This window comes from Hippopotamus amphibius, chromosome 8 (assembly GCF_030028045.1).
Source record: "Hippopotamus amphibius kiboko isolate mHipAmp2 chromosome 8, mHipAmp2.hap2, whole genome shotgun sequence".
In the NCBI taxonomy this organism is placed as follows: Eukaryota; Metazoa; Chordata; class Mammalia; order Artiodactyla; family Hippopotamidae; genus Hippopotamus; species Hippopotamus amphibius.
The window spans coordinates 111676980-111691541 of NC_080193.1; positions in this window are offsets into that span (position 1 = coordinate 111676980).

Consider the following 14562-nt stretch of genomic DNA (forward strand, 5'->3'; position numbering starts at 1 on the left):
TATTCTGTGATGCAAAGTTCCAATAAAATAGTTATCAAAATTTTTCTTTTTTCTCTATTTTAATCATGAAAGAAACAATTCCTTACCCTTAGATTTGAAACTTCTTTAAAATATGTTATCTTATCATCTTTTTATATTTTATAAGCTCTAGTTCCACATTATCACCTTTGGGTCACTGATTTATCTGTCTATTCTCAGTACTTAACTGAGAATATGCTTTAACTATTGTATATTTATAATGCTTCAGCATCTGATAAGGCAAATACCAACCTTCAGCCCCCTTTTTATAAACATTCTTTACCCATTTTTCCTTACTTATTTTTCTAGAAAATTTTGTCATGATTCAAAAATAGGCCCCTCTCAGGGTTTATTTGTAATTGAAAGAAGCCTAAACATTAGTTTGGGAAATATCAATTTCTTTATAATATCGCAGTTCCCCATTCAGGTACCATGCTATGATTTTCTATACTGGTCTTTTAAAATTTGCTGGATTAACTACTCATTCGTGTTTTTATACATTTTAAATCCCCCTGAGATGTAGCTTTGCTTTGATTTTGATTTTGCTAGAATGATTCCTCAAGTAAATTCCCCAGAAAGAAAAGCAGAAAGTAACTTTCTGGTACTTTACGTATCCAAAAATGTCTAATTTTTTTTTTTTGCTCATGTCTTGGGCAGGTATAGACTCTTGTGATTGTAATCCTTTTCTCTTAATGTTTATCACTAAGTCCAATGGATAGAATGTTCCTTGAAGTGCTATATTGGAAGGGAAAAAAAATGGAAAACAACCTAAATGTCAAAAAGGAGGTGATTTATTAAATAGGTTAGTGTGACCTTAGTAGGGAAGACTATAAACTATTTTTTAAGTTAGGTAAATATATGTACACGATAAGGAAACAAGTCCATGTGGAAAAAAAGGAGGCTGCATAACAATGTGATTAGATTTTTTGAAAAATAAAACTTTACATGGATATATACTGGTATATCCATTTTTGTATCCGTACGTCTAGAAGAACATGTACCAAATATTAACACATCACTATGGTTATTAAGATTAATGTCTGTAGAAGGAAGAACTTTCAATTTTTATTTTATATACTCTAAATTATTTGAAGTTTTAAAAAAAGTCTTATTACTAATTAACAGGTGTACAGTTTTATACAGCCAATGTACGCATTTACTTGACCTTTTCCATGCCTTTCTTTCACTCGACACTGTTGACCACACTGCCTCCTGTACAAACGCTGGGTGAGGTGCCTCTTCTGAGTCTTCCCGTGACACACTGTACTTATTCCATTACAGAACTTTGCATTTTAATTTATAATTGCTTATTTATTTCTCTATTTTTTCCAAGTAGACTGAAAGATACTTCCCCTGTTTCATCATTTTATGTCATGCTTTATAGAGTGCCAGTTCAATGACTATTTGTTGAGCATGTCTATGATTGGAAAGGCAATATGTATTATCTAGTTCTCTGGAAAGTAAAAGAGGCAGTGCTCAGAAGGTAAAAAGGGAAGTGATAGAGGCAGGATGGAAAGTCCTGAAGATGGGCTGTGTCCATGGGCTGAGCAGCTGAACTACGATGGAAAAGATTCCCTTAACTGCAGTCTAAGTAGATCAAAGGAACAAGGCGGAGATGTGTGGGAGAAACTACGCAAAAGTGCTAAGAAGGGAACTGGCCTTCCCCTTTGGGGGAATTCCACACTTAGGTAGGAGACTATTTTGTAAATGTCTCTCTGGTGACCTACTGGTTTAATGTGTCTCATGTGGGTGGGATACATAGGAGTAGCATGGGACTTCTGAAGGGGAAGTGGGAAAACAAATATCACCATGAAAGCAGGACTTGCTTATTAGGGTAAAGACTAAGCTGTCCCAAAAAAGAAACACCAACAAGTATACATCTATATGCAGAGGCTTAAATAACATGTTTTCTCATGTTACAGTAAAACAATCCAGCATGGCAGGGAGTCTTTACTCCACAGAGTCATTCAAGGACCCAGATTCCTTTCATGTATTTTTTCATGGTCAACGTTAGGTTGTGGGCACATTCATGGAAAGGGAAAAGAGGGGAACTCCAAGGCAAGTCACTTATCTTTTAAGGTAGAGATGATCCAGAAATTACATATAACTTCAATTTACACATTACTTCCACTTACATCCCATCAGCCAAAACTTAGCCACATAATCACATCTAACTGTGAAACGAGGATGAAGCCGTAGTCTTTAGCTGAGTAACCATGTACCTAGTGTAACTTGTGTTTCTATGGAAGAAGGGAAGTATGGATTTTGGAGAAAAACTAGTTTCTGCCATATAAAGAAATTATTGTTTTCATAACCTGTCTGATAAAAGTTGCTTTGAAACTCTGGTGGCCATCAAATGCTGGTCTAATACTACTAATACCTGTGCAGTGCAAAAGCCAAGGACAATAGAAGAAACTTAAAGCTAAATGTATTCAACGTGAGACATTGTCCTTTACTATAAGATAATGTTAAAATATATTTAATGATATGCATAGCATTTTAAATGTCCTTCAAAAAAAAGGTAAAATAGAACATTGGCAAAACTACTCTCAGTATACCCATTCCCTAACTTCTGTGTGTGTGTTTGTTGAGATTTTACTGATTCTTGAAATCCTTATCTGAGATCAATGCACCCTATGACAACCAAGCACAGAGGGTCAGCAGAAAGACCAGTAGTTGGGAGTGTTATTATCCCTACTCCTCCTTCAACATTGAAGGTGGCATCTCACCCCCAGGATAGATTTCTTATGTATTCTCCCCACTGGACCCGCCATCATCTCCCTCTCCATCACCAGTTATGTCCCCCTCCTCCAGACTCCCATTGTATTCTTTCCATGGTCCCACCACAGCATTTATCACATTGCATTGTATGAAAAAGTTACTGTCTCTCTCCTCCAACTTGAGCATGATCACCTCAAGAATAAGGACCATGTGCTCACTGAAGGTACTAGTTCCTTTTCAAGATGAAAACATCTATATTAGTTTGCTAGGGCTACCCTAACAAAATACTACAGACTGGGATTAAACAGCAGAAATTTATTTTCTCACAGTTATAGAGTCTAGAAACCCAAGATCAGGATGTCAGCAGGATTCATTTCTTCTGAGGCCTCTCTGCTTAGCTTCCAGATGACCACCTTCTCAGTGTGTTCTCACATGGTCTTTCCTCTGTGCACACGGATCTCTGGTGTCTGTACACCCAAATTTCCTCTTCTTATAAGGACACTGGTCAGATTGGGTTAATATCATGCTTTGTACAGTCAGATTGGATTAGGACCCTAACAACCTCATTTTAACTTGTCTCTTTAAAGGCCGTATTTTCAAATCAGTCACATTCTGAGTTACTGGGGATTAGGGCTTCAACATATCAATTTTGGGGGCAAAATTCAGCCCATAACACCTTTATGGTCTTTGTTGATTATAAAAGTAATCTATTTTTCTTAAATCAAGTCATATAGAAATGTGTAAGTAGAAAGTCAAAGTCTCCTATCACCTCACTTCTCATGACAATATCTCTCAACAGTTAGGGATAAGCAGTGTTTCTTGAATGAGTGAGTGAGCACGGGGTGGGCTTCATATTACACCTGAAAAAAATGAGGCACCAAGAGGAGGCTAAGCAACTTTTTCTAGGTCATAAAACTAGTTAATGAAAAGGGAACCATACCCAGTTTTACCAATTTCTCATCCAACGTTCATATTTCTCTTTAAAAGTTACCAAACTTGGGAATTCCCTGGCTGTTCAGTGGTTAGGACTTGGCACTTGCACTGCCGGGGCCCAGGTGTGATCCCAGGTCAGGGAACTAAGATCCCACAAGCCACATGCCTCAGCCAAAAAAAAAAAAGAAGTTACTAAAACTAATTGAGTGGTTTTTACTTATATTTGCCTTTGCTGTAGGATCTTTCTGCAGCAAGAAACATATATTCACTTAGATTAATTTTATGTACCTACTGCTGCATAACAAACCTTATCAAAATTTAGTGACTCAAAACAGCAGCTAGTTCATTTTCATGATTCTGTAGGCTGGCCATCTGGGAGTGACTTCTGATTGCCTTGCCTTCAGTCACTCATGTGGCCGCATTCATGTGCCTGCCAGTTGGTGCTGGCTCTGCACTGGGGTGCTTCTGTCGCCCTCCGCAAGGTTTCACATCCTCTGGTAGGCTACACTGGGCTTCAGAGCTTGGTGATCTCCGGATTCCAGATGGCGAAAGTGAAAGCTGTAAATTATTTTACAGATTAGACTCTGAAACAGGCATTATGTTACTCTTATCACATTCTGTTGGTCCAAGTCAGTCACAAGGCCAACCCAGATTCAAGCAGGTAGAGAGACAGGCTCTGCCTCTTGTTGGAAGGAATAGCAACATCACACTGCAAAAAAGTATGTGGACACAGGAAGGTGTGATTCATTGCGGGGCATTACTATAATGCTTTTTCACAGCTGACATTTCCTACAGGGTGACATTCTGCTTGCTGGCCTTCCTATCATGCCCACAACTTCTTTTTAAAAAAGTGAATAGTTCATATGGTATCATGCTTTGTACTTTGTAACTCTCCTCCTGGCTTCAAGAAGGCAGACAGGAGATTAGTGCTTGTATTAGTTAGGATTAGAGCCAATTTCAAGTGAGAGAAAACCCCACATGGCTGGGCTTAAAGAAGACAGAAGTTTATTTCTGATTCTTTTCAAAGTCAAGAGGTAGGTTCTTCAGAATTGGTGTTGGCCTCCACGTTATATGGCCTCTTCTTTCTTGTTTTGTTCCATTGACTGTACCTTCTCATCACCAAGGTTGCCTCACAATCCTAGATGGCTGCCAAAGCTCCAAATATTACAGTCTATTTCACCCAGCAGGAAGGAAAAAAAGGAGGGAAAATAGAATCTACTCTTTTAAGGAAGCTCCCTGGATGTTGTGCATCCAACTTCCACTCATATCCCATTGGCCTGCACAGGGGATTGGGTAATGTACTCTTTATTTCTGGTAGCTATGTGCCCAGCCAAAAATTAGGGGTTCTGTTACTACAGAAGTAGGAAAGAGTAGATATTGATGAATAATCATCAGTCTCTGCCACAGTGCTCAGCCTAAAGACAGATGTCACTATGCTGTCCATAGGCTATAATGTGGCCTGGTATGAGAAATATGCCCAACAGAGATGCGTTGTTAATTCATTCCTTCTGCAAACATAGTATTTTTTGAGTCTTTTCTATGTGCCAAACACCTTTCTAGCTACTAAAAATAGAGCAGGGAACAAAACAAAGTCACTGCCTTCATTTAGTTATACTCTAATTTGGAAAGATAGACAGTAAGCAAACAATATAAAGTAAAAAATTGATAACTGCTATGAATTCATCTAGATGAAGGGGTAGACAGTTAAGAAATGTGAATGGGAGGGGATAGTTATTTTAGGTAGGTAGGACATGAATGAAGACAGCCATGCAGATATCTGGAAGAAAAGGCACAGGCAGAGGAAACAGTAGATACAAAGGCCTTGAAGCAGGAGCATGCTTGGAATGTTTGAGAAACAGCAAGGAATCTGGCATAACTAGAACAAGGGGTGGGGGAGTGATAGAAGACGAGGATGAAGAGATAGCCAGAGGCCAGATCATAATAAGGACCAAGTAGTGGATTGTGAATAAGATATTCTCTCTTCAGGAGTCAGAAAGCAAAGTTGTATCACGGTTCCTCAAGATCACCCCCAGGTTCAATAATTTGTTAGGAGGACTCACAGAACTCAGCTTATAGTCATGCTTAAGGCTATGATATCGACAGGATACAGAGCAAAATCAGCAAAGGGAAAAGGTATAGAGGGCAAAGTCTGGAGGAAGCAAGGTGCAAGTTTCGAAGAGTACTCTTCCAGTAGACTCACACAGGAGGCGCTTAATCCCTCCAGCAACAGATTGTGACAACAGGTATGAAATGCCGCCTACCAGGGAGCTCATTACAGACTCCGTGCCCAAGGTTTTTATTGAGGAATGGTCACATAGGTACCCTCTTCCTAGCACATACCAAATTCCTGACTGCCAGAAGGAAAGCAGGTTTTTAGTATAAACCATATTGTTTGTACAAACAGTTTAGGCACAGTGAGCCATGCTTTTCATTTAGCAAATGGTCAGAACCCTCCTGGAACCTAAATTCTCAGATGCCAGTCAAGGGCCAAACTTGCAAGCAGATCTTTCTAAGACTAGCAGTCTATTCTATAAAGTCAACTCTATAAAGAGTTGTTAACTCTTTTCTACCTAAAAGCACACAGAGAGATATGCATGAAGCAAAGCAGAATATGAGCCAGGAAACTAAACAGAGACTAAGCAGACTCCATGAGTTAGTAGAAGCAATGAATAAATAGAATCCATGAGATAAATAAACTGAGAAGTAGCCAGAGGGCAGAAACAACAGCAGGAGGAAGAAGCAGAGAACAAGAAGCCGAATCAAATGAATGGAAGGGCATCTTGTGCAGGAAGAACAAACACCCTTCTATGTGATGACTACCCCAGGATTCCTTGGGAAATGAGAATTACTAGATGATCCTGGACACCAATAAACAGTGCTCTTCATGAGGCCTGATTGCTCCATTAAAATGGCTTCCCATACTTGCCTCCTAATTTCCTCTTGCGTCATATAGTAAATTCCATCACCCAAGGTTAGAGGCAGGACTGTGCTCCTTGTAACTTGAAAGCTCCTCACTAATATACCTGGGTTTTCAGCCATTCAAAGCATAGACTTTAGAGAGAAAATTCGTATGGTGAGCAAGGGATCACTGGCCAATTGGCTGAAGGACCCAGATTTGTAATATATCATGAACCAACCCCCCACCACCATGAAGCCATGTTCCAGTCATATCAAACTACTCACAGCTGTACTCAGTTGCTAAGTGTACTTTTATGCTTTTTAAATTTTGATCATGTGCTTCACTCTATCAAGAATTCCTGTTTTTTTCATCCTCAAAAAATACCTAGTCTGGATGCTGTTTGCATTCTCTGTGAAGCATCTCTGACCACTTCTCTCCCACACTAGTCTGCTGTCTTTTAAATGAATTCTTCCCTTTGCACTGCTCTTAGCTATTAGTATATGTTTCTGTAGTAACACTTATAAAACATATTGTAATCAGCTCTTTATGCATCTGTCTCTGAAATGAATTATGTTCCTTGTATCTAGCATAGTGCTTCACAAATGGTAATTTTTTTAATGAATGTGTTTTTGGTAAATACACATGAATGAATGAATGAATGAACGAAGAAACAAATGCATTGAGTCATGTATTGAAGAGTTCTGATTCCAGAAGTCAAAGACAGAGCTCTGTGACCAAGACACCCAATTCTCAATTCTCATGTTTGAAACAAAATATCTTTTATCTATTGGGATGCTTATTATTTTCCAAAATTATATTGCTTTTGCGCTACATTATTTCTTTGAAGATATTATTGCTTTATAAATATTAAATAGCCATGTTAGCATTGATTCTAACCATTTCCCTAGTGAGAAAGCAAATTTTTTAAAAAATTATGGGAAGACTTCAGTATTCCCCCAACTAAAAAAGCATATGATAAATATACTCAGTGTTGTGGTATCTGAGTATGTTTATACAAGTAAATAAACACACAGAATCGGTGTCCTGCTATGCAAGTACTTCCTATTACTAGTACCTTATATATGCATGTATATTTTTTTATTTTATTTTATTTTTTTTTTTTTTTCAAATATGGAATTTTATTTTATTTTATTTTTTTTTTATTATTATTTTATTTTATTTTTTTGGGGGGTACACCAGGTTCAATCAACTGTTTTTATTTTTTTAAATTAAACTTATCAAAGGGGAATCATTTCAAGTAGTATTGTTTTTATAATCCCCTGCTTATGGCACCGAAAATGAATTTCTTAAGAAATTTTACAATAAAACCGTTCTAAAAAGCCTAGTCATGGTCATAGCAAACATCAAATAAAATCTAAATTGTTACTCTTTTCACAAGATCTCTTTTGAGTAGTGGCCATTTAAAATCTGATAGTATATTTTATATCTTTCTTTTATTTCCGTAGAGAGTTATGAGAATTAAGGGCTTTGCTTAAATGCTTTGGTGGCATGCCGTGCGTGGTTAGCTGTTGCAAGAGCTAAAAAATGGATTCCCAGAAACTAAGGACAGATTTTTAAAAATAGCATCATCTGAAATTAAAGGTAATTAGAATTAATTTTTAATTTCCAACATTAGCCATCTAAGAGAGGGTTTGCAAATATGTGTGAATAAGATGGGGTATTGCCCATTTCACATGTGTTTTTGTTGGGGTAGAGAGGAAACATATTTTCTTTGTGTGACAGTTAACATACACTTTCATTTAATCATTACAACACCCTCTCTAAAGTAGGACCCTGATCCACATTTCACAGATGGGAAATTGAAGGTAGGAGAGAGAGGGTCCAGGCCACACAGCCACTGCAGAGCAGAACTGAAATTCCAACCTAGTTGCTGCTACTCCAGAGTTTGTGTCTCTACCACCCAATATAGGTGGCCAGGTTATCACATCACAAGATATAAATAACTTTAATTAAATGTAACCTATCCTGGATATCATCCCCCACGTGGAATTTTCTGCTTGGAGACTGAATTAAAAAAAAAAAAATAGAACATGGGTCAGCAAACTATTGGGCTGGCCAAAAAATTCCTTCAGTTTTTAAGTAAAAGTAAAACATACATTTTTCATTTTCACCAAGAACTTTATTGAACACCGTAGTCACCATTTTGTTCCACTACCTTCTGCCATCTTTCAGGCAACTTCATAATTCCATCTTCCCAAAACTTTTTATCTTTTTGAGCAAAGAACTGTACCAGGTGCCTTTTATAGTCTTCCAGGGAACTGAAATTTTTTCCATTAAGAGAATTTTGTAAAGACCAAAGTAAATGGAAATCTGAAGCCACAATGTCCAGTGAATCTGGCAGATGAATCAGAACTTCCTAGCCAAGCTGTAACAGTTTTTGCCTGGTCACCAAAGAAACATGTGGTCTTGTGTTATCCTGATGGAACATTATACATTTTCTGTTGTCTAATTCCAGATGCTTTTTGTCAACAAGCAGTACTTGTTGAAATTGTTAGGTTTTCCAGAAGGAGCTCATAATAGAGGACTCCCTTCCACTCCCTCCATATACAAAACATCACCTTCTTTGGATGAAGATTGGCCTTTGGTGTGGTTGGTCGTGGTTCATTTCTCTTGCCCCATGATCTCTTCCACATTATTGTACGGTATCCACTTTTCATCACCTGTCACAATTTGTTTTAAAAATTAAACGTTTTCATTATGTGTCACTAGGGAATCACATGTGAAAATATGGTCAAGAAGGTTTTTTTCACTTAACTTATGTGGAACCCAAACATCAAAGTGATTAACCTAACCAAGCTGGTGCAAATGACTTTCAAAGCTTGATTTAGATATTTTGATTATGTCGGCTGTCTCCCATGTGGTATAACATTGATTGTTCTCAATTAACGTCTCAATTTGATCTCTATCAACTTCAACTGGTCTACCCGACCATGGAGCATCATCCAGTGAGAAACCTCCAGCACAAAGCTTTGCAAACCAGTTTTGACACGTTCAATCAGTCACAGCACCTTCTCCATACACTGAACAAATCTTTTTTTTTTTTTGCATTTCAACTGTATTTTTACCTTTCTTGAAATAATATAGCATAATATGCCAAAAATGTTGCTTTTTCTTACATCTTCGATGTTAAGATGGCTACACAAAAATTCAGCAATTTTGATGAGTTTTTTTTTTAAATGCATGCTGAAATGACAGCTGTCACAATACAATCTAACAAGATTGTTTTGAATAAAGTTAAAGATAACTAAGTGCTACTAGAGCTGTCTTACGGAAAAAAACCAAATGAACAGTTTGGCCAACCCAATATGACCCCAAACTTGTTTTGGTAAATGAAAATGTATTGAAATGGTGCCACACCTACTGCCAATGGCTGCTTCCAAGCAAGGGCAGAGTTGAGTAGTTGTGACAGAGACCACGTGGTCCGCAGAGCCCAAAATATTTACTTTCTGACCTTTTACAGAAACACTGTGCCAACCTCAGAAATAGAACCTTTGTCAGTCACTATCCAATACTATCCCAGAGAGAGAGGTTCAATGTCTGGCAGACACTTGGAGAGCTGTACTGCTAGGGAGGTGCTGGGGGATCTGTCGACTCTTCCCTATCCTAGGGGAGGTATTTTATACAATGAGTCAATTCTGCTTGCCCTGAACTATTGTCCAACAAGGAATTTCATTACAAAGACCGTTCTCTAGGTACCATGATAATTGAAAACATGTATGAAGAAAAACATTCAATGATATAGTCGCTATAAAAACATAACCTAACTATAAATTAGTAGAGTAGAAATAGAAAACTAATATTAATACATACAGAAAAACTTTTCAAGTTTGGTTTCGGCTGCCCATCCCTGAACCAATTAAACATTGGTAAGGAGTTGGGGTTATGGTGATTGGTTTAAACTAATCTTGGCCACCACTGGCCACCCAATATAAGAGCTAATCTTAAAGGTGGAGCCAAGTGTATGTTGGCAGACCAATCACCATATTTACTACAATAAACATGATCTTGTGATGAAGGGTTTGCTAAGACATAGCATAAAAATATACAGTCCTAATTAAACAGTACAGTTTGTCATTATTCTCCCATTTGACACTCACAGATTTAACTGATCATAAATGACCAAAAATGTTCATCATACAAATACAGTGTCATTGCTTGACATTTGTAAACAGTATTTCTAGAAATTTTTGAAATTTGCAAAATTGAGAAAAAGAAAAATTTCGTATAGTTTTTTGGCTTTCTTCCTGTTCCATTGATAGACATGTCACTTCCTATGCACAAAATCACACCGTACAGATTATCACCTTTTCTTTAATTCCTTTTTAAATAAAAAATTAATCTAGTTTATTTTTGAGAAGATAACGTGTTGAAGTGATTAAAATTTTTTAAGGTGAATTGTCTCTAGTGAGGTGTCTTTCCTATCTCTGTTCCCCAGTCACCCAGTTTCCCATTCCCCTCTACCACCAAAGTTACCATTTTCTTCTGCATCATTCCTTATATATATACACAGGGATAACCTGTGCCTTTATAAGTAAATATGTATATATATTCTTTCCCTCCACCTCTTTTTTATAATATTCTGCCCCTTGCTTTTTTTCCTTTATAATATAGCTTGGTGATCTTTTTATGTGATACATAGCTTGCTCATTCTTTTATAGGTTTACATAATATTCCATTGATGGATGTACTGTAATTTATTTGATTAATCCCCTGTTGATGGATGTTTGTTATTTCCAATCTTTTGATATTACACACAATGCTGCAATGTATAAGCCGAGGGGCCAAGACATATGTCATTTCATACATGTGGGAAGATATCTACAGAATAAATTACTGCCTTTTCATCTTTCACCAAAATTTCATTTTCACTTGATGAACAATTTTTGCACTGGGAATACTCACTAAAACACTTTAATCTCTTGTTTGATATAAAAGACTCATTCACGTCATAGACTAAAACTACTTCCAAATTATATATTCCACATACTACTTACACCAAAAACTCTGTTGCCTGGCTAAGAACAATCATTTTCTTAGAGCTTCACTTGTATTGCCAGAGCTAGCAATTGGAAGACACACACACACACACAAACACCATTGACTGCCTGTGAAACAACTTGAGAACAATACCAGGAAGTTGAGACACACATGCCAGGCAGTTTTCTGCCTGTGTTCATCAGCATAGCAACTTACTTACTGGCCTCAGAAACCTTTTAGTTTAGGTTGACAGCCCAGCAAAGTCTCTAGGTTTGTGGCCCTTCTGTAGAAGCTTTTATATGTCCAAAACTTTGAAAACTTTTCCTCTCAAAGTTTGTAAAATTGTAACTCCCTGGCTATTTCACAGGATCCCATTAGCAAGGGTCAAGAAAGCTAAATGCATTGTTTTCTAGTTACCAGCCCAGAGCAGAAGCCAATAGACTCTGAGCAAGCCCCAAGTAGTTCATTTAATGTGGATTATACCACCCCCTTATCAATGAATGTTCAGTCAGTGCCCTCAGGAGCTAAGTGATAGGATCCATAATGGCAAAATTACAGTAAAAATACTACCTAACATTTATTGAGCATTCACTATGTGCCAAACACTATGCTAAGACTTTTATGTGCATTCTTGTTTTCAAGTTCAGTCCATTGCAGATTTAAGCGAGGGTCCACAAGAAGCTCCTTCCTTCCCCTTCTAGTCACTCCCCCAAAGTAAACTCTGACCCCAGACTCCTCATTTGTCCTAGGAGCTACTAATATGAAAATATCCCTGCAAAAGGAAACACTATAAACGGAACCAGGTTTTATACATCATTTTTTGCCTGATTTTATCATATTCTTTACAGGACAGCTGTAATGCTCTATGGATACGTTGTTGGATGGGGAGAGACTGCCACTGACAAGGAGGCACTGATACACAATAAAAGTTCAGTTTGCCTCAAAGTAGTCTCTGTAATATAATCACCACCATCACCCCCTCCCAATTTTAACACCTCCCCCCCCCCCCGCCCCCGCCATGAATGCATGGGAAAAGCAAAGGCCAGGATGGATTTTTTTGACTCTGCATTGTTATAATAATTCACTTTACTTAATGGTTTGTTAAGTATTGACATGCTCAAGGATCAGTAACTTCTAATCAATGCATTAGACCATCTTCAGAAGTTGCTTATGGGTACTTACAAAGGGTGTTTGGGACTATGCCTTTAGTCCCAATCAGCTCTAAGAACACTCTCATAGCAATTTCTTTTTCAAAATAATTTTCTTAAGAGTTGATCATGGGTCTTTAAGCATAGACTAAAGGCTATCTCTCACAGAGGCATAATTTATCTAGGCCTAAAAGAACTCAGGAAGACCTCTGACTAATTGTTGTGAGGGGTGGACAAGCGGAGTGGAATGCCTAAAAAATTGGGTCACACAGTTAATTACACACAGTTTAGCCAAGAGTTAAACAAAAAGGCAATCTCACTCTATCTCTTTGATCTGTATCCAGTTTGAAACTGTCGCTGGCATTAACTTGGCTTTTGTATCTTCTAGCTCCCACAGGGGACTGGGCTGGGCTGTATTATTTATGACCTCTCCTGGCTCCAAGTGTAGCTTGCCTAGTGAATGTCTAGGGCAGAGAGAGAAGAAAATCCTGTGGGTGTCCCACTGCATACAAACCCTAACTGAAAGCATGAAACTGGGCTGCAATTACCATGCCCTCTCCATTATTTCCAGAGAATTACCCAGGAACATTACTGGAAATGAGCTGTCTTGTCCAGTCAGCTCCCATTCTCTCAGGAAGGTTAGAGCCCTGTGAATTTCACAACCCTTGCAGCTTCTTGGGAAATGCATTATGAGTTTCCAAATCTCTTGCTCAGCCTTGATAAAATTCCCAAGTGACTGCAAATGTGAAAATAAAACCCACAGCTATTTTGTACCTTGGTTTTTATGAATGAGACAGAGTGAAAATCACACGTAAATAACCTGGACTTCATAATCATATGGACTTTTGGTTACTTAGTAGAATCCACAGTCCCTATACAGAAGAAATAAATATTGTTAATGATACAGGCTAATTCTTGTCATATAGCCTCAGTAATTCATGGAATATTAGGGCTTGTAGGAACTTAAAGGTCATCTACTTTATATCTTCATGTCATGAATTTGAGACCAGAGAGATTAAGTTACTTATTGACGGGCACTCAGTTCATATGATAGAACACATAGCTTAGAATGAGAAAACTTGAACTTGAGTCTGCACCCTGCCCCTTTCTGGTGGTGGTTTTCAGACAAGCCAATGAGCCTCAGTTTTCTATTGGCAAATTGGAATAATTTATGCCCCAAACAGGCTGTGGATATTGCTTTGGTGGGTAGGAACAATGAGGTGCCACTAGGTACTTGGAAATAATTTGGCTCCTACAGAGTCAAACTAGTAAAATTCACACATAATAGATGAGAGAATCACATGAGATTGTAAATTTATGACAGAGGAGTTGTTTCTAAAATAAATCTATTTTTCCCCTGATTTTATAGAGTACCATGTGTCCATTGTAGTGGAAAAAAAAAAACAGATAATAAAGAAGAAAATGCAGATTACTCATAATTCATGGTGAATGCTTTCCAGATATATTCTGTAAGAATTCCTCATATTCATGTGGATGCGATCGTGTCATATGCTTTTGACACTTAGGGAGATATTGGTATAGTCTTTCAATGTATTTGAGAGTACTCAGAATTCCAAGCAAAATGAACTGGGTGTGATATCTAGGAAGCCAATCTGGTCTGAAATGTGATGGTAATATGATAATCCAAGGAAAATCTAAGTGAATAAAATAAGAACAATTGGCAAGAACCAAAGTGGCAAGAACCAAAGCAAAAGGAAGCCCCCAAATACCAGAATGTAGACCAGGCATGGAGCTAGATAAAGCTTTCCAAACTTTACTTAATTTAATCCTCTCAACTACCCTGCAGAATAGGTACCATTGCTATTTTCATTTTTCACATGAAGA